Genomic DNA, 22,601 nt, shown 5'->3' on the forward strand with positions numbered 1-22,601 from the left:
CTTCAAGTTTGAGAAAGGAGGGTCATTTGGTGTACATTTGTTTCGCTACCCTCTCTGTCCTTAGAAAGGGGCTCAAGAAGATTCCTTGGAATGACTGTGTGTTAGGCATTCCCAAAGCATCCTCAGGTTTGGTGATTCACTAGAAGGCCTCAGGGGATTTTAAAAAGTTGTCACACTCATAATTATGATTTATGACAGTGAAAGGATACAGATTAAAATCAGCTAATGGGTAAGTTGCATGAGGCGATCAAGGCAGGAGAATCAAGACAGAAGCTTTCAGGTGTCCTTTCCCAGTGGAGTCACATGGACATGCTTAATTCTCCCAGCAATGATCTGTGACAACACACACGAAGTGTTGCCAACCATGGAAGCTCAGTAGAGTCTTGGTGTTTAGGTTTTGTCCTGAGAGTCAGTCATGTAGACATGCAGCATCTACATGGGCTGACCTTAGCTACTCAGATGCCAGTCACAGAGACAAAAGCATGCATTCACCATAAATCACATTGCTAGCATAAATTATCTAAACGTAGTTGTACCTAGAATCTCAATGCCTCTAGGCATAAAAAAACACTCTTATCAGGTAGACTGTTCCAAGGACTCAACACTCACCTCTCAGGAGCCAGCCAACAGCCAGTCCTGAAGACATTCTTTCTTGGGAATGTGCAGATTTGAGCAACACAGGTCTGCTGAGTTAACCCTTTCCTGCAGAGTCTTACATCTACTTCCAAAAGTGGACATCACAGTAGTTATCTTACTTGCTGGCCTGCACTTATTTATATCACTAGAGCAGATAAAGTCTTGAGCAGAGAGACTGGATAGTGGTATGGCCACACATCACACTCTCTAGCTCCCAATTCCTGGGATGTATAAAAACTGAAGTCTACTTGTGCTTGTCCTACATTGGAGCCACAGTGAAAGGTGAGATTAGATGCAGTGGGCTTTTTGAGGAATGCCAAGCTGTCTTCCAAAGGAATTACGATATTTAAAATCCCCACAAATAATATATGAGGGTTCCAATTTCTCCAGATCCTCACTAACCCTCTTTATTATAGCCATTCTAGTGGATGTGAATGGTCACATTGTGTTTTTGATTTGCATTCCCTAACGAAGAATGATGTTGAGCAACTTTTCCCATGCTTGTTAGCATTTGAATATCTTCTTTGAAGAAATGTCTATTCAAATATTTACCCACTTTTAAATTGGGTTAATATCTATATCTTTTTATTGTTGAGTTGTAAGAATTCTTTATACATCCTGTATTACAGTCTCTTCTCAGATATTTGATTTACTGTCTGTCCTCAGTTCAATTACGGGGCAGAGAACTCCCAAAGAGGCTTCCATTTGACTCTAGTGAGATACAGAATTGATTCTTACTGTCCACCCCCAAAAAGATTATGATGAAAAGAGAATTAAACTAGGAGCCAGAACACCTGATTAGCCTCCTATTTTTATCAGAAATGTTGTGAGACATTGGGCAAGCTCCATTTTAATCTCTTTGAATACTGCAGCCATGTAAAATGAGGGGGTTGAAATAGATATCTCTAAGGTCTACTCCATATCTAGAATTCTATGATATTATGTTGATTAGAGTCAAAGTATTTAAGTGTTCCTTGATAGCTTAAAACTGGAAGTTTAACCTTCAAACTAGAAACACATCTGATGTTGAAATTAGCTGATTTATTTTGAGAGAGCTTAGCTTTGATCTAATGCATAGATTTAGAACATCATGATGTGCTTTAAACACAATTTAAACATACAATGACAGTCTAAAGAGAGAATTACTGTAACATCCAAATTTTTAAAAAGAGCTTATATTGCAATTGTATCTTTAATTAGCCTGAGTTTCAAGTAAAGTCCTTGCAAAAAATAGACTGCCATTTGTTTGCTTTGTTCCAAGCAGCCTCTACACAGAGCTTCAACTAACAGTTGTAATAGAGTATAGGTAAAACTTTAATTTATAAAAAACATTTTTATTAATATTTATTGCAACTCATTATTAAACATTGATTTAAATGATTTAAAACTAAATTTAAAATTTTTGGTTTGCTTTAATAATAACTGGATAAAAACATAATCTGAAAGATTTTTTTAACTTTTTATTTTATATTGGAGTACAGTTGATAAAAAATGTTGTGTTAGTTTCAGGTACAGAGCAAAGTGATTCAGTTATACATATACATGTATCTATTCTTTTTCAAATTCTTTTCCCAAATAGGTTGTTACAGAATATTGAGCAGAGTTCCCTGTGCTATACAGTAGATCCTTGTTGGTTTTCCATTTTAAATATAACAGTCAATCCCAAACTCCCTAAGATTTTTTTATTTAAAATTATGATGGAAATCAATATAAATGCAAGGTTCACTAACCAAAAATTGGACTCATTTTCAATGTGGATTACATTTCTCTATTTTGTGGTGGCAAGCTTCCCATTAGTTTATATTTTAATTAATTTTTTCCTCGTGTTATGTTTCTGTGGATGTTGTGTTTAAATTGTTTATATCTTGCACTCAACTTTAGTCAAGCTGACAAAAAAAAGGAATATACCCAATAACCACTTGAAAACATTGATCTAAGGGTTAGAATTTAAAAGATTGTTTAAAATGGTGGTTCCAAGACCTCAATCTGATTCACTCAATATAAAGTCTATATGAAAGTAAAAAATAAATGAGATGTGAGAAGCAATCAGCAATTAGCAATAAAGTTGACAAGCAAACATTCAAAAATTTTAAAAAAGAGATGTGTCTGCTTTCTGAGTTTAATTTGGCCTAGTTTAGGGCAGTTACAGAGGAATTTGTTGAAATATTAATTTTATGAACTGGTAGGAACCTCCTAATTTCTCTTTCAATTTCTCATTTCTCTTTTTTATTATTATTGTTTTCATCTTTAACGATGAAGAATTTTTGAAGAAGTTGATGTACCAGTGAAGTATATGACTAGGTTCCTGCATCCAAAGTGCTTAAGATCCACATGGAAACTCAGAATGTTTACCAAAAAAAAAAAAAAAAGATTAAAAAAAGAAATATACTCATTCCTCCTGTAGTGAACATCATAAAAATAGAGTTTCAGTTATGCAAATAGCATAGTCAGACACTAATGAGTAAATTACAGATCTTTTCTGTAAGTAAAAAGGTACAGATATTTGAAATACTTTTTTTAAATATTGAGAAAATAAATAATGTTAGAACAGTTTTCTTGAATACAGTTTTGCATATTTTTAGTTGAAAGAAATGAGGTCGAAAAGAAACAAATTTAGGAAGGTGAGTACATTCGATCTTGTTTTGCATGGTAGGAATGGTGGAACTTTGGACAAACTTTTTATACAGTGACTCATGCAAAAGCTAATGCTTTAGAAAGGTTCTTCTGGCAGCAGTGGGTAGGGCGTATTTAAGGGGGCAAGAAGACAGCTGAGGAGATCATTAAATTAGCCATATATGTATGAGTCTAGGTCACTCGGACTAGAAGACGGTAACAGCACTGGGAATGGAAAGGGGAAAATGAAAGCAGCATGCAGTGCAGGAATTTACTGAATGTAATAATTAAGCAGATTGGAAAAAAAGAGTCAGGAACAACTGCAAGAATGTGAGCTGAAAACTTAGAAAATGAAAGCTCCACTAGCAGAAAATAAAGCTGTTTGTGGGAGAACCAAGTCTGGGGAAAATTTTGATGTCTTTGATCCACATTGGGAGTTTGAGACAATGATCAGACATTCCATTGAAAACAACTTTTATATGGGGCTGAACCAGAGAAATTTGGTAAATTTAGAAATCATTTCAGTGGAGTTTATAGCTGAAATCATTAGAAGATATGAAACCTCCAAGGGAAAAAATAAATGAAAAGCAGAGGGATAAAACATATGGGTCCTGTGGCACAATTTCAACAATGACTGAAGTGAGAGGACCCAGGAAACGGAAGTGGTAAATAGAGATTAATGGATAGAACTGGAACCCGGTAATGACTGTGAAATCAGGGAACAATTTCAAGGAGAAGTCACACAGTTTGGAAAAATTAGAGGTGATGATCACGAAGAAAACCTTTGCAGTTTACAAAAGGAGATCACTGGTTAACTTCAACTAGAGCACTTGTGAGAAGTCAGAACCTGCATCATGGGATTAAGTCAAGAAATTAGGAAATGGAGGCACAGCAAATGTGGAGTGTTCTTGACAATTTTACGGTGGAAGAGAAATTCATATAGGTTTCTATTTGGATTTAGGTAGAAATTGTTCAAAATTAGAATACATTTCACATTTCTTTTAGAAAACAATTTGATTCAGCAATAAAACAGAAATAGGCAATGAACAATTCAGAGCCAGGAATTTCTAAGTAACTCATTATCTAAACCGGACTTATGACATATTTGGGCTCTGTAACTATTCTTTGTACTATAATTAGCCACCTGTGTACAGATTGTGACTTCCCAAAACTTAAAGAGTAGGTAAGCAAAACAATTGGCTTAAAAGTGTGCTGTAATTTGTGTTTACCAGCCAAGGAAGGGTACCTAGAGAAGAGGAATAATCCAGGGAAAATGGATGTTTTAGGGGAACTGGACCTTCTGTGAATGAAAAAATGCTACCTGCCATATCAGTAAACAAAGGATGTTGCAGCCATCAAGCCACTAAAGCCACCCCAGATGGTGAGCCCTGAGGGAACTCAGGGTGGAGACAAATGGGCTGCCGGCTGCCAAGCCCTCAGTCACTGCAGCCACCCCAGAGCGATGTACCCTGAGGGGCTTCAGGATGGAGGAAAGCAGGCCACTGGCCCTAGATAGTTAAGGTGCATATCAAAGGAATGATTTCAGTGGGCCCAGACTCTTGCAACTTCCCATACCTAGAAAAGTGTGAAATTCATTAACTTGAGGTATATGGTTTTCTTTAATTAACAGTACTACCTGGTCTTTCTTGCAAAAACTCCCGTGTATCTTGGCTCCCCCCTTGCCTCTTCAGGGCTGTCTGTGAGGATCCCTCCCAGGCTTAAGTCCTCAGTTTTGCCTGGCAAATAAAACATAATTCTCAACTTTTAGGTTGTGCATATTTTTCGGCTGACACCTCCAAGAAAGAACCCCTAAATTTTTTAAAGATGGGGACAAAACACTACCAGAGTCAGGCCTTTGTCAACAGGGAAAGTTATAAGTGGTAAGATAACAGGTTTTCTTTCTTTTTTTGCCTGCCCTTTGATGAGTGTATAATCTAGGATCTTAGTTTTGTCCTCAAACCATACCAGTGTTTCTAATCAAAATTCACTTAGGGGTGATTATTTAAAAATAAACTTTTGAATGATTTAAACACTGTCACCTATTATCATTTAAGAAAATGTGTATATTTGTATTTTTTTGTCTCATTATACACTATTAGTTTTTGTGTTCTCCAGCCAAAAGTTTCACTGGAATGATGACAGTGAAGGAAACAGATGCCCAGATTAAATATGTTATGATATATCGCTCAATAGTGATAGCCAAGGCCACAAAGCCAATCAGTGACAGACGGAACTATTTTGTTAACTCTGTTCTAGATTCTAAACTATAAGCTTGATGCAAACTGAAAATAAGTCATAAAAATTTTAAAGGGCTGTAAATACATGATACGTGTGGCAAATAAGATAAATGAGTTGAAATCTAAAGCATATTAATTTAAATTATGCATATTAATTTAAATTATGATGAAAATTAGTATAGAATACATGATCAAAAAGTAAGAGAGAATTCTGGACATGACAGATTTCCCATGACAATTATTAATTTTTTAAACAATTGATCTCATTCATTTAAAATCACTTGTGCAATTAGCAAGTACAAATGATTTGTTTATATCTTTGTTTAAAATTTTCTTAATCAACAGATTAAAAAATAAGCTCACCTTTATTCTACATTATCTTAACATTACATAAGGCTGAAAAATACTTATACAGCCTGGTATTTGAAATTTACTTTCACTTACACAAGGAGAGTTACATCAATACACATTTATCACCTTACTGTGGTAATAAAAGCTCAAATATTTTACTTCTTGTTTTCAAAATGGCAGAGTAGAATTTTCAGAAATTTGAATCCAGGAAACATCCTCATAAATTTTAGTTGAGTTGACTTTGTTTAAATAACTGTTAGGTTATTTTAACAGGAATAGTTCACTTCTTCTTTCCCTTTTTTTCTCCTTTACCTATTTCCCTTGTACCTATGGTAGAGTCAGTTTCTGCTATCTTGAGCAATGAATTATGGTTTCTGAAGTAGATCTAAAACAACAGACAGAATTGTAAAGTAGGGAGGTAAAAGGTTTGATGATATAAAGATATTAGCATATTTGAACTTAGTACTGCCTATGATCCCTCTTTAGGAAGCAAGAATGAGGCACCTAAAGGGCATGATGTTAAGAGTAATTCAGGAAATGTAAAAAAAAAAAAAAAAAAGGAATAAGTAAAGACAAGAAAAGAAATGCTTGAGAAGTTATAGCAAGAAGATAAAATAATAAGAATGATTCTAGGTTGTGTTATCCATCACAGATGCCAAAGTAATATAACCTATGAATGGCTATTGTCAACATATGGTAATGTGTAGACTGATGCTAATTAGACAAGTTTTACTCCACACATAGTCTGGTTTTTGCAGTTCTTGGTAGTCATAAACATAAGGAGTTACTGATTTAATGACAGGCAGAATTTCCTGCTGAGCCAGGAAGAAGATAATGGTTTAGAGATTAAAGTTTAAAATGCTAACTAGGAGACATATTCAAAACAGCTAACATGGATTAATTTTTTTATAGGAAGGACATGCTTGTATTAGTTTAAAGATAGTATAGAAAGCAGTGATGCTATTTATAACTTCATTTGGTTATTTACTAAGCAACAGAAACTTTTGAACTTTTCCCAGGTGGAATGGATTTATCTTTCCTCTCTTTTTTTGCTGAGAAAAGCATTCCCACAAGAAAAGATTAAAAAGGATACCATCAGGATATCTTACCCAACTCTTTCTGCAAATTAATTTGGGTAGATAGAGGAGGATATGTATATATATATATATATATGCACATATATACACGTGTATATATATATGTGTATTTAAAAGGAGGATGACAAATAAAAATATTTTATGGAAATGGAGAAAATCTCAGTCTTGTCACTGTTCTTCAAAAGACAAATTGTTCATATCACCATTAGCCACAACTCTACTAAATTTCACCACGGGATCCCTGCCCTTGCATTCTTGACTTGTTCCTTTGAGACAACATAAAAGGGAAACTTTACAAGAAGACTGTAAAACATGAGGTCCTGTACGTATTTTAAGTTACTATCCATATGTATTTTGAGTATAACTTTTTCAGCTGAATAATGTATTTATTGGTTTTTTTCCCTTTACAACTAATATTTATCCCCTACTCAGACAAATAGATCTGAAAAGTAAGAAGTGAGAAGTGAAGTATAGTGAAATCACCTAATATACACACAGTGATGATTGCTGTCTGTAAATTGTTATAACTGAAATATTTCTCCTGGATGTGACATTGATAAGGTTCATGTGGACACCCACAAAACAAGCTACAACTGTTTTGTCTTTATGCAGTTTATAATATACCCTTCCAGAAATGAAGCTTTATTTTATCTCTTAAGTAAAACTCTATAAATTATCCTAGGAAACTGAGTCTCAGAAAATTTTAACTAATTTCTTTAAGGTCACAAGGTTAATTAGTGTGAGAGATGAAACCAAATTTCTAGGTCTTCTGGTTCATTCCTCTTCAGTCTCTATTATATTATCCATGTAACACTGAATTTACAAAGGGCAAGAGCAAAAACAAAGGTGCAGCCAGGTAAAAGATACAAAAATTGTAATATTGACTTGTTTGCCTTCTGGAAGAATAAAGAATGATTACCTTCATTCTAGATTGCATCTAACTTGACCTTGAATTGTATAACCCTCTATTTTTCCCCCTCTTGACATTAGCACTATTCTACACTTGATTAGTCATTTATTTATTACTAGATGCCCAGTGGCTGGAAATGGCACCTGGTGCATAGTAGATATCAGTAAATATTTACAGAATAAATAAATTGTATTTTGTATCTGCAAAACTAATATTTTTAACACACTTACTGAATTAAGTCAAGCCTTGACATTGAACCATCCATATTGACAAATTGTCTGTTAGCTAAGCACAATTTGAATCACTTTAGTGTTGCTGTATCACTGTCACTCTTTGGGAATCTATTAATGGGATACATTAGGGTGTCAAACATCTTGTTCAAACAGTAAATACGAAACTGAAAAATGTCACGTTTTTTCTGGCTGCAGTACAATTAAATACTTGTGTTAAGCATGGAACATGTTTTGCCTGACAGGAAAACACTTGCCTGCCCATTCTCTCACACTAAGCAAATGTTAACTAAATATTAAAGAACCAAAAGTAACTAGGTAGTATGCCATTTGTATCCTTTTAATCTATTGTTATCTTGTTCCATTGCACAGCTATTCACTATTTTACTCAATATCTTGTAGTTTATAAGTTGTACTTTAAAAATGCCCTCGAGTATATCTCGTTTTCATATGCACTTTGATAGATTCTCTGCTACAATTATGCTTGCTATTTCAAGTAGAATGCATATGTTATTGATGAAAATACAGTTGACCTCTTTTAAAAGCATGTATCACGGTAGTTAAAGTTTATGATAGAATGTGTGATGAGTTGGTCTTGATTCAATCACTCCTGAAAAGAGATATAAATTTCTAATAGGAAATTTATGCATGGGACTCAGACATGTTCCACAGGATGTCTGGTTGTGGGGTGAATGGAAGGACGAAGTGTGTGTTCTCTCTTTCACTGGGGAAATGTTTCTCCCACCAAGGTCCTTGACACTCACAGACTGCTTTTCCCTCCATGTTGGTGTCCATTAATCTTACCGCCTCCTGCCCAGCTGAGTCAGCCCTTCCAGATTCAGCGCTCTGTCTCCACAACACGCAAATGGCTCTTTAGTTGTCAGATCTTGCCCAAGAGGAATAGCCAGCACAGCGGGAAAGGATTAGGCCTTATACATTCACAGTTCAGAAAGACATTAATAATGTTGGTCAAAATAAATAAACTTCTTTGGCTATTTGTTATCACTTAGATAGTCTTAATGGTGAGAATGATGTGACTAGTTCTCCAGCAAAAATTAAAATTTTGATTCCTCAAAAAAAAAACATAAATAAAGATGTCCATCCATTATCCTCTGGTAAAATAAACTCTCCCAAACTACATAAGCACCTCGGAGCTTCAGGTATGGTTAGTTCATTCACTTTTTGAATATTTGGGGATTCTTATTCTATTTTTGATTAATAACTTATTTCTCTTTTTCCTGGGGGAAAGCTGAACAGTCTTTAGGATGGTCATTGACTTCATGCAGAAATAAAAGCTCATGATAAATCACCTACTACATCTTGCTAAAGAAACACAAACATTTTTTGAAAAGTTACAGATTTCTAGATAAGCTAAGTTCCAGATAGTTCACGTATATTTGCACATACCTGAAAACAACAAAGTTTTCTAAGTGCATACTTTCCCCGGATTGCCAGGTTAGTTGATCCTGGGCTTAAGGCTAGATCCTTTAAAATCTGTGCTACAGTTTTGATTATAAGCAACTGCTAAATATTAAAGTTACATAACTGTAAGAGTACATCATATTACAGACAGGATAAAGCAACAGATACATTCAGATGAATGACATTTTCTCAGTGTTTGCTGTGTATTCCCCTCTTAAACGGACTTCGTTACAGATTCCATTCTATAGTCCTTGACTGTTTCTTAGGTCGATAAACTTTAAAACCTTTGAAAGCAGATAACATACTTTGTTCATAAGTTTATAAATACAGTGGCATCTCGCACAAACAAAAATGTAACAGTGTTTCTTGAATTTAGTGATGGGAAAGCCTAGTCTCTGGCTTTATGGTTGTGAATGTATGCACGGTGACCTTAGCCAGTCATTCCCAAACTTTAGTGTGAGGAAACTTTGTAAAGTGCTTGTGTAAAATTTATTTTCAGGGGCCCCATATACAGGTTTTCTTGTTTAGTAAGCCTGCATGTGGCTTCAGAACCTGAATTGGTACCAGACATCTGACACTGATACCGGTGTTTACTGGAGAATATTTTGGAAACTACTATCTTTTAACACTTATAGCACGTTGCCCTCCATAAGTCCACCAGTGTATTCTATTAGGAAGCTAATTTTTATAACAATGCCCTCTTACACTCCCTGTAGCTCCCATCGTGCTACATGTGCCCATGTTTCTGCATGGAATGAGGCAGATTGCCTCTGAGCAGGATGAACAGCTGATTGACAACTAGTAATAGTGGAAGGTCAGCACTAATTATTGTCCCTCATTTGCGTGAGGAATTTTGAAAGATGGAAACTAAAGTGTCTGTGGCTTTTTCTGCCATCAAATTACCTGGCTGACAGGAGGGTGTCACTGCTCTTCAATGCTGATAGTGTGTAAGTTGGTACCCATGCCATTAAAGAGAAGTGAAATATTGCCTCAGAGAGTTACTTTCCTGGGAGTAATTACTCTAAGTGTCAACAAGGCTGGAAAAAAAGAAGGGGTCTCTTTGTTGTTCTATGAGTAAAGGTTGTGAATGCTGAAAGGGCTGGTTCTGATGATCATCAAAATCTCTGTCCCACCTCTCAGTTTACTTGTTTGTCACCGATTATAAGAGCTTGAGAGAAGGCTCAGAAAGCGGACAGTACTTAGGCAGTTAAGAACAAAATCCCTGTTCCTTATTCCTTGGATTCCTGAGACATTTCTAGTATGAAGTTACTGTTCTGAAATATAATGTTCCTGGGTAGATTTCAGGAGCCAACAGAAAGGATTAATGACAGGAGGAATCATTAGAAAAGAGTTGGACAAGAACTTTGGGAGAAAAGAAAGGAATTGGAGTCCCCATTTTCTGGGGCCAGAATATTTGGAGCACCTGGGGTTTTAGTTTATGCCTCCACAGAGATGTGTCAACTTCCTTCACAAATTTGAAACTTCTCTCTGTCTTTCCTCTTTGCTCTCCTGGCTTCGGGTTCTCATGCTGACTACATGCCTCCCACACAGAAAAACTAGTACACTCCTATTGCCCTAAACTTTTCCTCATTGCCACTGCCATCAAATAGCAGTTTGGAGCCCTCTCTCGGAGATGGAACATATTTGAACCCTTGAAATGAAGGCTAGGCTGGTAAGTAGAGGCCTTTTCATCTGGTTTATATAGCTCAGAGTTCACCACCATCATCAGCACTGATCACTTCAGAGTTCTGTACTTCTGTTCTGTGTTAACCCTCTCAGACCCCTATAGCCTCTGGGAGACCTGACCCCTACTTTGAGACACATTGAACTGGAAATAATAACTCCCATATGGGAGAAGAATACTTCAGCCCCAAGAGCTTATCAAGCTTTGTTTTTTTTATGACTGCTAAGAAAAGGAGTGTGTATTGGAAGTAATTCTCTCAGCTTATAGCTATTTTGATAGGGGGGGTCTATATTTAATAAAGGTTAAATCCATTGAAACTGAGTCAAAGGCACTTTTCATGGCCAACAATTTCACCTACTTTAGAAGCCCGTCTCTTCCCACTCTCCCCAGGTCTACTCAAAGCGGGAAATGGGCGACCTTGCTTTGTTTAATAGGCAAATGGCCCTTCCCCCATAGAATATGAATAAGCATTTTCAATCTGAACTTGTACATCACTCTTATATGTCTCTCTTCTTCACAAAAAAGAAAGCTCTTTCGGTAATTGCAAGACTTAATTAGCCAGTGTTCACACAAAGGCTTCTTTTGTTCACCTATCAACAGGCTGCTTTCATTGATGGTTCTCTGACTCTCCGAAGACTATTCTTTTACTAAGTTTTACACAGACTTCTGTTTTCAGCTTCGGAGTCCCATGATACAAGTGCTCTGCATTCTAGCCCGCGGTGTCTTTTTCTCTGCCTCATCCTGATTACAGATCACTCCTTCCATGGCTGATTGCGATCTGATCACCTTCCCAGTCTGCCAATTCCTTGTTTTTAATGGGACAGAAACAAATTTTCAGAACAGCCGTGATGCTGTGGTAATAATGATCCACTAAAGAGGTGGTTTCCTTCTAGCTCCATTTTCCCATCTTCACGTCAGAGCTATGGCAACAGCAGGGAATGGCGGCGGGCAAGCACAAACACCTGAAAAATACCAGAAAAAAGATGTACTGGTAGCTACACTATGCAAATTTAAGCTATATTTCTTTTATAATTGAAAGGGGAAAAAACACATCTTATATCAGTCCACAGAATTTTTTATAAAGCTTAGATCCTTTATTAGCTACTTTATAGCAATCACATTCTTAACATTACCAGATATTACTCTCTTCGTAATTACCTCCCTTCTCTCCTCTGCGTATGTAAATCGTACTGCAACATTTTGTGACACTTTTTATGCTGACATTTTTTTTTTTTTTTTTTTTTTTTGTATGCTGACATTTAAAAGGCTTCTGTCCTAGAGATTACTGTTTTCCTTCCAGGGTAAGCTTAAAACTTACATACCTTTGGACTCTGACATCTACAGACTCAAATCTATAGTAATTCTGCGACTAACATTAAAAAAAAAAAATTCTTGGAACCTCATTTGCTAGAGAAGAGGAAGTTCCTCACTGCCTGGGGTAGTAATCCCTCCAGAAAAGGTTCTTATTATCGTGATCATTTCTATCCTGTGGCAAGTGATGCTTGTAATTTATATTCTTAAATCTGAATATCTATGATATTCAAAAGCATGGATTTCCATGTAAAATAGAAAGCTTTTGAAATCATTAATTGCTTCTATAAAGCTTTCTGTTAAATCCATTAAACATAAATATGAGTTTATGTTACCAAGACATTTTAGTTTGAAAGATAATACAAGGCTCAGAGAAATATGTTTTTAAATCATAAGCACTTTATTACAATAAGTATGCACTCAGTAATCTTGAGTTGTCATCAAACACTCCTAAGTCAATCAGGATATTTTTCACCTGCTTCAGAAGAGAACATTGTACCACTCTTTCGAAGTTTGCTAATGGAATACCAGTTCTGACACTTTCATGAGTGTTAGGTTGCAAAAGCGTTTCATTTGGAATTGAATTAAAGCGAGTTGTGTGTATATTTATATATATATATATGTTTATGCTTTTCTGCTATAATTCTCAGATTTTGATATGCTAGTCCATTGTTCTTTCCAAGATGGAAAAGCATAGTAAGCTCTCCTCAATTAACTGGACAGAGAAACTCCATTCAGAAAACTCTTTCAGTGGTTTCTCATGAAATTAGTGTTCTATGGTGCACGCTTTATCCTAATTCACCATTGCTTTTTCTTAGACTTCAAGGTTGTCCATAACTTTTAGCCATTCAGCATCACTTTTATCAAATATCAGAAACAAAGCAAAACGGATTTTAACTTTTCTAATGAAAGAATTTTTTATAATTCTCAGAAGAGGTTTAGTTTCACTACACTGCCTCATCATGTTTTGTGTGCTGCATATCCCTACATTTTTTTTCTCTACCACAACTGCAAGAACACACTGTATATCTCTTGTTTATCGTAAATTTGCCAGTATGACCACTTTTTGAAAGACGCATCCTTTCTTCAGTTCAGAGGGAAGTCATTTCCTTGATTTGCAGATCTTTCTGCAGAGACAGATTTTGTTTACTGATTAACTTGTTTGTACGTACAACTGTTCCCATTTTATAGTCACCCATCTATACTTAATTTCTTCTTTTATAGTCCGGCCTATGATATCAACTGAACTCTATAAAGTTAGTTGGAGTACGTACTCTTCCAGTTTATTGCAGAATGTACTTATTAAAATAATATTTAAATAAAACATGTAGAGTTAAATATTTCTTTCTATCATCATGAAAGTGATAGTCTCAGGAAGAAATAAATCACCCACAACTTACAGTAAACAAATTGGTAACAGAGTTCGGTATTTAGTTCCAGACATTTTTCTATCAAGGTTAAATCTAGTTTTTAAACAGACCCATTTGTGATGATTGGCTCTACATATAAACCTCTTAAACTCTCAACTTTGTTGATATCCTCTCCAGTATTTTCAATAATAAATATTTGAATATCACCCATCAGGGAGAAAAACATACCATGTGGTATGGAGAGAGAGAGGACACATCAATACCCTGACCTCAAAAGACCCTCAGTACAATTCAATAATTAAGGCAGAAATCCTCTCAAATATAATAAACAATATAAGGAAGCTTATGATACATGTAAGAGGAATAATAACAAAGTGAGAGCACTGAACACGGGGTGGTCAGGGAAAGATCATGCCATGTTAAACCATATAAAAAGCAGAGTTTAAACATTTATAAAAAATTATAGTAAAGGAAGAAGAAGCAATGAGTTTGATTACACACTACACGTGAATGAATTTAGGGCATTTTAAGAGGGAAAAGTTGAAGCCTACTTTCCTATTTTTCGAAGTCTGTTTAAAGAGTCATTTGTTTTAAAAGTTAATAAGGTTGTATGAACATTTAATTGTTTTAATTGGATTTGAGCTCTTTCTCACATGTACTCTGCCACTGGTGAGCTATAACGCTACAATTAAGTTAAAAGTCTATTTTCCTTTCTATCTTGGAAATGTTTGCAAACTTTTTTTTAATCTAAGACTTTTATCACTCTATTGTACCTATAAACAAGAAGCAAAAGAACCTCCCTTTCATTTGCCATAGTCTGCTGTCACAGACTGAGTTGATTTGACATGGTGAAAATACATTCTTATTACATTAAAATTTACTTTAATTAAGACAAACATTATCTGCGTCTTAAATTCACTAAGTAATTTAGAGAAAATACTGGACTTATGCTATTTGGAAAAAATATATTCAGTAAGAACAGAATATCCTTTGATTATATTTGATTGGGTTAACAAAAAGAAAACTTGATCTTGGGTATAGAAATGTCACAAGGGGACATTTTTATCAGGCTGACACTGTCATCTGTCTGTTAATTTTGTTTCATGAAACTCAGCAAGGTTATTATTTAAACCTGCTTATGCTGAAAGGCAAATAGTTAAATTTGAAAAACAGTTATTTTACTGTGGATTTTGACATCCTTGATTTTTGGCTCCTTTTTCCCCCTCTCTTGTTCATATTCCATAAAAAAGCATTCCCTCTATTCATAACTGCAAAGAGATTCTAATTTAGTCCTATTTCTTCAAACTTGAGTATATCACACTCTTTTTCAGTGCACCATTTACTTCTCCCAGCTACTGGGGGTGTCAGGACCTTTATACTCTGCATTTTTACCCTGCTCTCAGAATAAATCTGAAAATTTTGTAATGACTTATAGCAGTCCTTCCACTAGAGGGTATTTAACCTAAATTAATAATTTTCAAGTATAGGGGATGAAGGTCAGTTTTTGATTGTAGAACCTTCCCAACATCTGTAAAACCACTCCATATATAGAGTTACTTACCTTACATAAGGCCAATCCAGCAAGAGATTCAGAATGAATTTAGCTTTTTATTGAACAAAGGTAAATATTATATCACACAGCTCCTGATTAAACACTAGTATAGAACTAAGGCAAAGTGTAGACACAAAAATTCATTCTAAACCTAAATATGAATATACGTATTAAGGTGACAACCAAATGTTAACTATAAGTATCCATGAGAAATAAAATATTTTATTGAAAGTCTCTACAGAATAATTTTAAGATGCAATTCTAAGCAACAACTAATATCAATGAGGCTGTGTTTCCTTAGATACAGAAACTATTCTGACAGCATCCTAAATTCCTAAATATCATTAATTTTCTTGGAAAACACAAAAAAACTCACAGAAACAAAGACACAACTCTGTGGCTGTATATTTGGGCAAGGCAGAGAAAAAAGACTAAAATGATGCAGAATCAGTAAACGTAGTAGTGAAATATCCAATAAGGTACGACAGTGACTACCTATAACTGCATAATATTCTATGAACATATTTAAAATTTATTACATATTTTTCATACTTATCATTCCCTGCAAAATTCTTCATTTGAGTTAAATAGTAAAAATACTATCCTTCTTATTTTACTATAAGTTTAGAGCCTTTCAGGGCATTAAGAAGATGTGAGAGAGGCAGTATTAAATTGAATGAGATTTAGTCTTCATGACACCAATTTAACATACTTTTTTTAACTTGGAAAAAAATTAAAAGTGGCCTAATCCAAAACCTTGCCTGATATCTGTGTTGTGCTGCACACAATTGGCTATTGATTCTCACAATAGTCTTTCTATGAGACTTGTGTGGTCCCTCTTAGGAAGTCAAACAGTGAGATAATGACAATAGCACTTACTATAAAAATCACATTTTTGATCCCTCTGTTTGCTGCCTCCAATTTTTGGTTTAGATTTCCCTTTATTAAGAAAAACAGGCTGATGTAAAATCACATCCTAGACAGTACAATCTGAGCTCCTCCTATTTTCCACGGAACCATTGGTCACCACACACATTGCTGTCAAATTGTTCTGCTTCTCGTCAGCTGCACACTGCGTAGGAGAACAGGAGGCAGGTCATGCGTTAATTAGGAGGACAGACTTTTTAAAGTCCATTCTGAGAAACATAGATGCCAAGTATTAGCTCATGTAATAAGGTTATTTAAGGAGAAAGGGCAGGGGTAGAAGAATGACAAATAGAATTTTTAATGTCTTTGGACTAGGATATTGAGAGAAATTTGTTTTCAGGATGGCACCAAGGTTAAAGTGAAATTCTTCCCTGAAGCAGAGAAAGGCTGAACTCTGGGTCCATTTAGAATTGATGGCTTTAGAAAAAAATCCAAATCTATAAAATTCCTCATGTGGATTTGACTAAATAGCTCTGTTTTTCTGAAATAATTACAGGCTAATAAATGTACTAAATTTATAGAAAAGACATTAATCTGGTATGACAGAAATAATAAACAGTGTAAACCTGCAGTACATTGAAAGTTCCCATAGCAAATTGATCTTTTAATATTGTTAGTTATGAATGAAAAGTGCAATAAGTAGAAATTTTTCCTTATTTGAATAATTTGGCTTGTGCTGAATATTGCTTAATGTAAAGTTAAGACATTATGCAAAAAGGTTGTTTTAAAATATCTTATTTATGATTATAGAAGAGTATGAAAGTGAAAATGGATTAAAAGACTATACAAATGATTAAAAGAACATATAAATTTACTGATTTTGTGTTTATATCACAAGTATATTTGAATATATACAAGATACAACAGGAAGATTATATGATGAGTTCCTATTTCAGCACTAGTTTTAAAATATTTAAAATTAAGTAAGATCATGACAGAAAACATGAAAAGCAATCCTTCCCTACCCAGTAGTATATTAGGAGTGCTGAGAGAATTTAGAGTGTCAAGGAATTTCTAATGTTTAGAAGGATATTTAGTAGCTAAGATACTAATGTCAAAACAAACTTCAGAATAAAACCTAAATTTTCAAAGATATTAGTTACAATGAGCCACTCATAACATATTTGATGACAACTTTTAGAAATAATTTAACTGATTACTTTTACTAAAAATACAAATTATTCTTCACACAGTTGTTCCTTATATTAACCTTAGATAAAAGCTGAAGATGTAAAATAATTTAGTGAAGTAGGTATATACATTCTTGTTATTCAACTCAGCACTCAAAGAATTCTGAATAGATGACTAATTAAATTATATTGCTTTAATTAAACTATCTAAGAATCAAAAATCATTATAGATTAAGAAAACTATGAAAATGATCAATTCCATCCTTGATAGTGTATTAAATGAAATGAAAGAAAATATGGCAATAATTAATAATGAAGTAATTGAGACTACAACCTACTGACTTATCATTAGTACCCACGGTACTATCATTAAACCCATGGTACATTAGGAAAGGAGTTACTACAGTGATTTTTTTTAAATAGCTGTAATTGAAAAATAATTTCACGCATGCACACAATAAGATTAAAATACAGGCTGAATTCATGCAAATGTTGATGCATTTAAAAATCAGATTAAATGTATAGTTCCAAAAATTATGGGACATAGCATTCTGTGCAGGATTTTATGCTTTCTTAATTTCAATCTACAAACAAAAATATTCAGTTTAAAACAATAAAAAAGTAAAGAAATATAGGAAAAGTCTCATGATCACACCACACAAACTCTATTCATATTTTAATGTTTTTAACACAAATGTAAATTTTAAATATAAACGTAAAGTTACATTCGGAGTCTAATAAGCATTTCCTTATTGTTGCTTTGTAGGTTGTGGTGACACATACACAACTGAAAAATCATAAAAGTAAATCTTACGCTAGCTTAAGAGAAAAAGGAGACCAATTGGAATGCATAACTTGGCCTGAGTTGCAGGAAACTTATTCTAGGATCTCATCTGTCTCTGTCTCCTTCTCTCTATAATTTGGCTGCACTTTCTCCATGCATGTTGGTTTCATTTGGCTGTCAATAAAATTCCATGATGGCTATGGACACGCTGAGCATTACATCTTCCCATCTAAGCCACCCCAATGGAAAGAGGACTTCTCTATTCAAAACCCATACAACAGATCAGGAAAGAACTTTTTGCTCCAGTAAGCCATGACTCCCTGTGTTTGCTTGTCTATTTCTCCCCTCTCTTACAGATTCCCAAAAGAGTTGTTGATTTTTCAGTCTGTTTAGCTTTTTACTATTTGTTTGCGTGGTGTGGTGACTTCCAAACTCCTTTCATTGAATCAGAAACCAGAAGTCTGTGAGAAGATCTTTAAATGAAATATTAAAGATTTTACACATAGTTACAGGGTCATTCAGGTTACTTCTTTATGAGTGAACTTTGGTCATTTGTCTTTCAAGGAATTTGTCCATTTCACTTAAATGGGTTTAAAAGCATAAAGTTGTTTATAGTATAATCTTATCATAGTTTTAATATCCCTAGGTTTTACAGTGATGTCCCTAAGTTTTACAGTGATGTCCCTAGGTTTTATAGTGATGTCCCCTCTTTCATTACAGTTGTTAGTAATTTTCATCTTCTCTCTTTTTTTCTTGGATAGTCAGGCCAGAGATTTATCAATTTTATCGATCTCTTCAAGAACAATCTTTTGGTTTCATTAATATTTTATGGTTTATTTTAAAATTAATTTATTTTTGCTCGTATGATAATTACCTCATTTCTTCTGCTTACTTTGGGTTAATTTACTCTTTTTATATTTTTTCTTAAAGGGGGATTTTAAATCATTGACTTGAGATAATTCCTCTTTTCTAATATTAGTTATTGCTATAAATTTGCCTTTAAGTATTTCTTTGGTAGGATATTACAACTTACATAGGTATGTTTCATTTTCATTCAATACAAAATGTTTGCAAATTTTTCTTTTTAATTCTTCATTAACCCATGGGATATATGTGTGCTGTTTTATTTACAAATATTTGAGAAGGTTTTAGATATCTCAGTTATTGATTTCTAATTTATTCCACTTTAGTCGATGAACTTGTTTGATTTAAATTTTTTAATTTGTCTGGGTTTAGTATTTTAGGCCCAGAATATGACTTACCATAGTGAATGTTCCATATCCAGAATACATATTATTTTTAAGCACATACAGAACATTCACTGTGGTAAATCATATTCTGGGCCTAATCTTCTTGGCTCTTCATTTTAGGGTTGGGCCAATCTTATTCAGAGTTGAGCTGGGTTTCAGGTTTTTTGTTGTGGTGGTTACTTTCAGTTCATAGTTGACTTCAAAATCCTCTAGAATTTCTTATACTTGTGTGCTTGGCCATAAAGTTTTCCTCAAAGTCTCCTTCACTCTCAGCTTTAGGTCTTCCCTTTGTGTATGTGCATCATAGAAGGTCTGCCTATTTCTTGTCTTTCCCTTAGCAACAGACTGCTGTTGCTAGATACTTGGGGCTTGCTACCCTCTGGTGGAGTCAGGGAGTTTCCTGTTGTCCTCCTCCAACCTCAGTGTTAGGCAGGCCCTGTGTCCCTGGGTCTCAGAGGTTGAAACCATTCTCACTCAATGGTTGAAGATAATTCCTCAATGATTCTATTGCTCCCCAGATTTTTCAAAGTCTGTAAAGTGGTTGCCCTAAAATTTCATTGATTGGCTGGATTCAGAAAAGTAATGACTTTATAGATTATCATGAGTTTTCCTTTTGTTAGAGTGAGAGTTACATTATTTCCAGGTTCCTACATCTTAACCTAAAGCCAGGAGTATATCCCTTTTCTTTTAAATTAAAAATAATACCTCTATATTTTCTTTTCTGAGTGTACATTTGACTACATATCAATTTTTATGTAAAATATAATTGCAATTACTTTTTTTAAAATTTTGATTTATTTTTTGGCTGTATTGGGTCTTCATTGCTGCGCACAGACTTTCTCTAGTTGCAGCGAGTGGGAGCTACTCTTTATTGTGGTGCGTGGGCTTCTCACTGAGGTGGCTTCTCTTATTGTGGAGCATGGGCTCTAGGTGCACGGGCTTCAGTAGTTGTGGCACGTGGGCTCAGTAGTTGTGGCTTGTGAGCTCTAGAGTGCAGGCTCAGTAGTTGTGGTGCGTGGGCTTAGTTGCTCCATGACATGTAGATCTTCCAGGACCAGGGATCGAACCCATGTCGCCTGCACTGGCAGGTGGATTCTTAACCACTGTGCCACCAGGGAAGTCCCTAATTGCAGTTATTTTTAAGTTGATGAGTCATTGTATCTTTTAAAATTCAATCCCTATTAATAGCACAAAACTTAGGTATCATTTTTTCTTATTTTCATTACTGATAGTATCTATAAGCTTCCCTATTAAATTTCTAAGTTTATTACATTATAATCAGAGAGTGATACTTATAATATCTGCTATTTGACTCAGAATATTACCAATATTTAGTGCTCTTTTACTAATTAATGAGAATTTGGATGCCCAAAGAAATTGATTTTCAAATGATATTAAGTTGACTGAAATTCAATATCAAAAATAGTGCTAAAGCTAATTATCACTATTATATTCAACAGTTTAGTTGTAAGTCACAGTGAGCATTGAGGCTTGGGTTAAAAAAGGTTATTTCTTATTCTAGAATATACACTGTTCATACACTAATGTGACCTATATTCACAGATGTTTTATGTAAATTGCTCCCTCTGTTGATTATTTTTGAAGCCACTGTTATTTAAAACCCTTAAGAGGCTTAGCCAGGTAAGCCAGTCTATAACTGGACCTTTTGAGATTTTGATTTTATTGCAGTGCCTTAAATTTATCTACATTAAAATTTGCCACATTTAATTTAATTCCTTATTTCATCCTGTCAAGGCCTTTTTGGATATTAATTCTGTCATCCAGAACACTATCTATTCCTTCCAGATTCATGTCATCTTCTATTTGGATAATCATATTTTCATACAAGTCATTGACAAATGATGATAAGTGTTACACAGAACAGGATTGAGAAGAAAACCTTACGTTCTGCCACTACAAATGTCTAAGTTGACACTTTTCTATAAATAAATGTTCGAATATGGCCATTAAATTTATTACAATTCTGCCTAGCTCTTGCTTCAACCCAAATCTACATGGTACCATATTTTCTACATGTATTACAGAAATGATCTGGTTTAATGTCATTTTGAAATTCAGATATGTCTCATCTATTTCAGAATCCACTTAATGATTTATTCTGAAATTATGCTTGTGACTTGTGTCAGTATTTGAAGAAAATTACTGTGGTAAATTGATTGCAAAAATGGCTGAATTCACCATTCTTCCATCTATGATTACTTTTTGCATTATAACTTTACAGCTACTTCAGTCAAGAGGTTGACTCCATTTCCTTCACCCCTGAATCTGGGCTGACTCTGTGACTTGCTTTGATAGAATATGGTGGAAGTATCACTATGACATATAACTCCTGAAGCTCAAGAAGACTTAAGCACTTCTACTGTTTCTTGGAATTCTGTCCCATCATGAGAACAAGCTCAGAGTAGACAACTGGAAAATGAGAGCCCAAATGGAGGAGAACAGAGATTCTAAGCAAAAGCCATCTAGACCAACTAGCAGAACACAGACAGGTGAGTGATTCCAAAGAAAATCAACTGAGTCTGACCCACATTATCAGAACTACCCATAGACCCATAGACTCATGAATAATAATAAATGTTACCCAAAGTGATTTACAGATTCAGTGCAATCCCTAGCAAAATTTCAATGGCATTTATTCATAGAAATATAAAAAACAATCTTAAAATTCACATGGAACCACAAAAAACTCTGAATAGGCAAAGCAATCTGGAGCAAAATGAACAAAGCTGGAGGCATCACTCTGATTACAAAATATACACAAACCTACAGTAATCAAAACAGCATGGTACTAGCATAGGAGTAGACAAAGACCAATGGAACAGAATAAAGAACCAGAAGTAAATCCATTTATAGTCATTTGATCTTCAGCAATGATGCCAAGAATATACAATGGAGAAAGGATTGTCTCTTCTATAATTGATGTTGGGAAAACTAGATATCCACATGCAAAGGAATGAAATTCTTGTATCATTTGCAAATATTTTCTCCCACTTAGTAGGTTGTCTTTTAACTTTGTCAGTGGTTCCTTTTGCTGTGCAAAATCTTTTAAGCTTAATTAGGTCCCATTTGTTTATTT

The sequence above is a fragment of the Balaenoptera borealis genome (genome assembly GCF_965194805.1).
Source record: "Balaenoptera borealis genome assembly, chromosome: 5".
Taxonomy (NCBI): domain Eukaryota; kingdom Metazoa; phylum Chordata; class Mammalia; order Artiodactyla; family Balaenopteridae; genus Balaenoptera; species Balaenoptera borealis.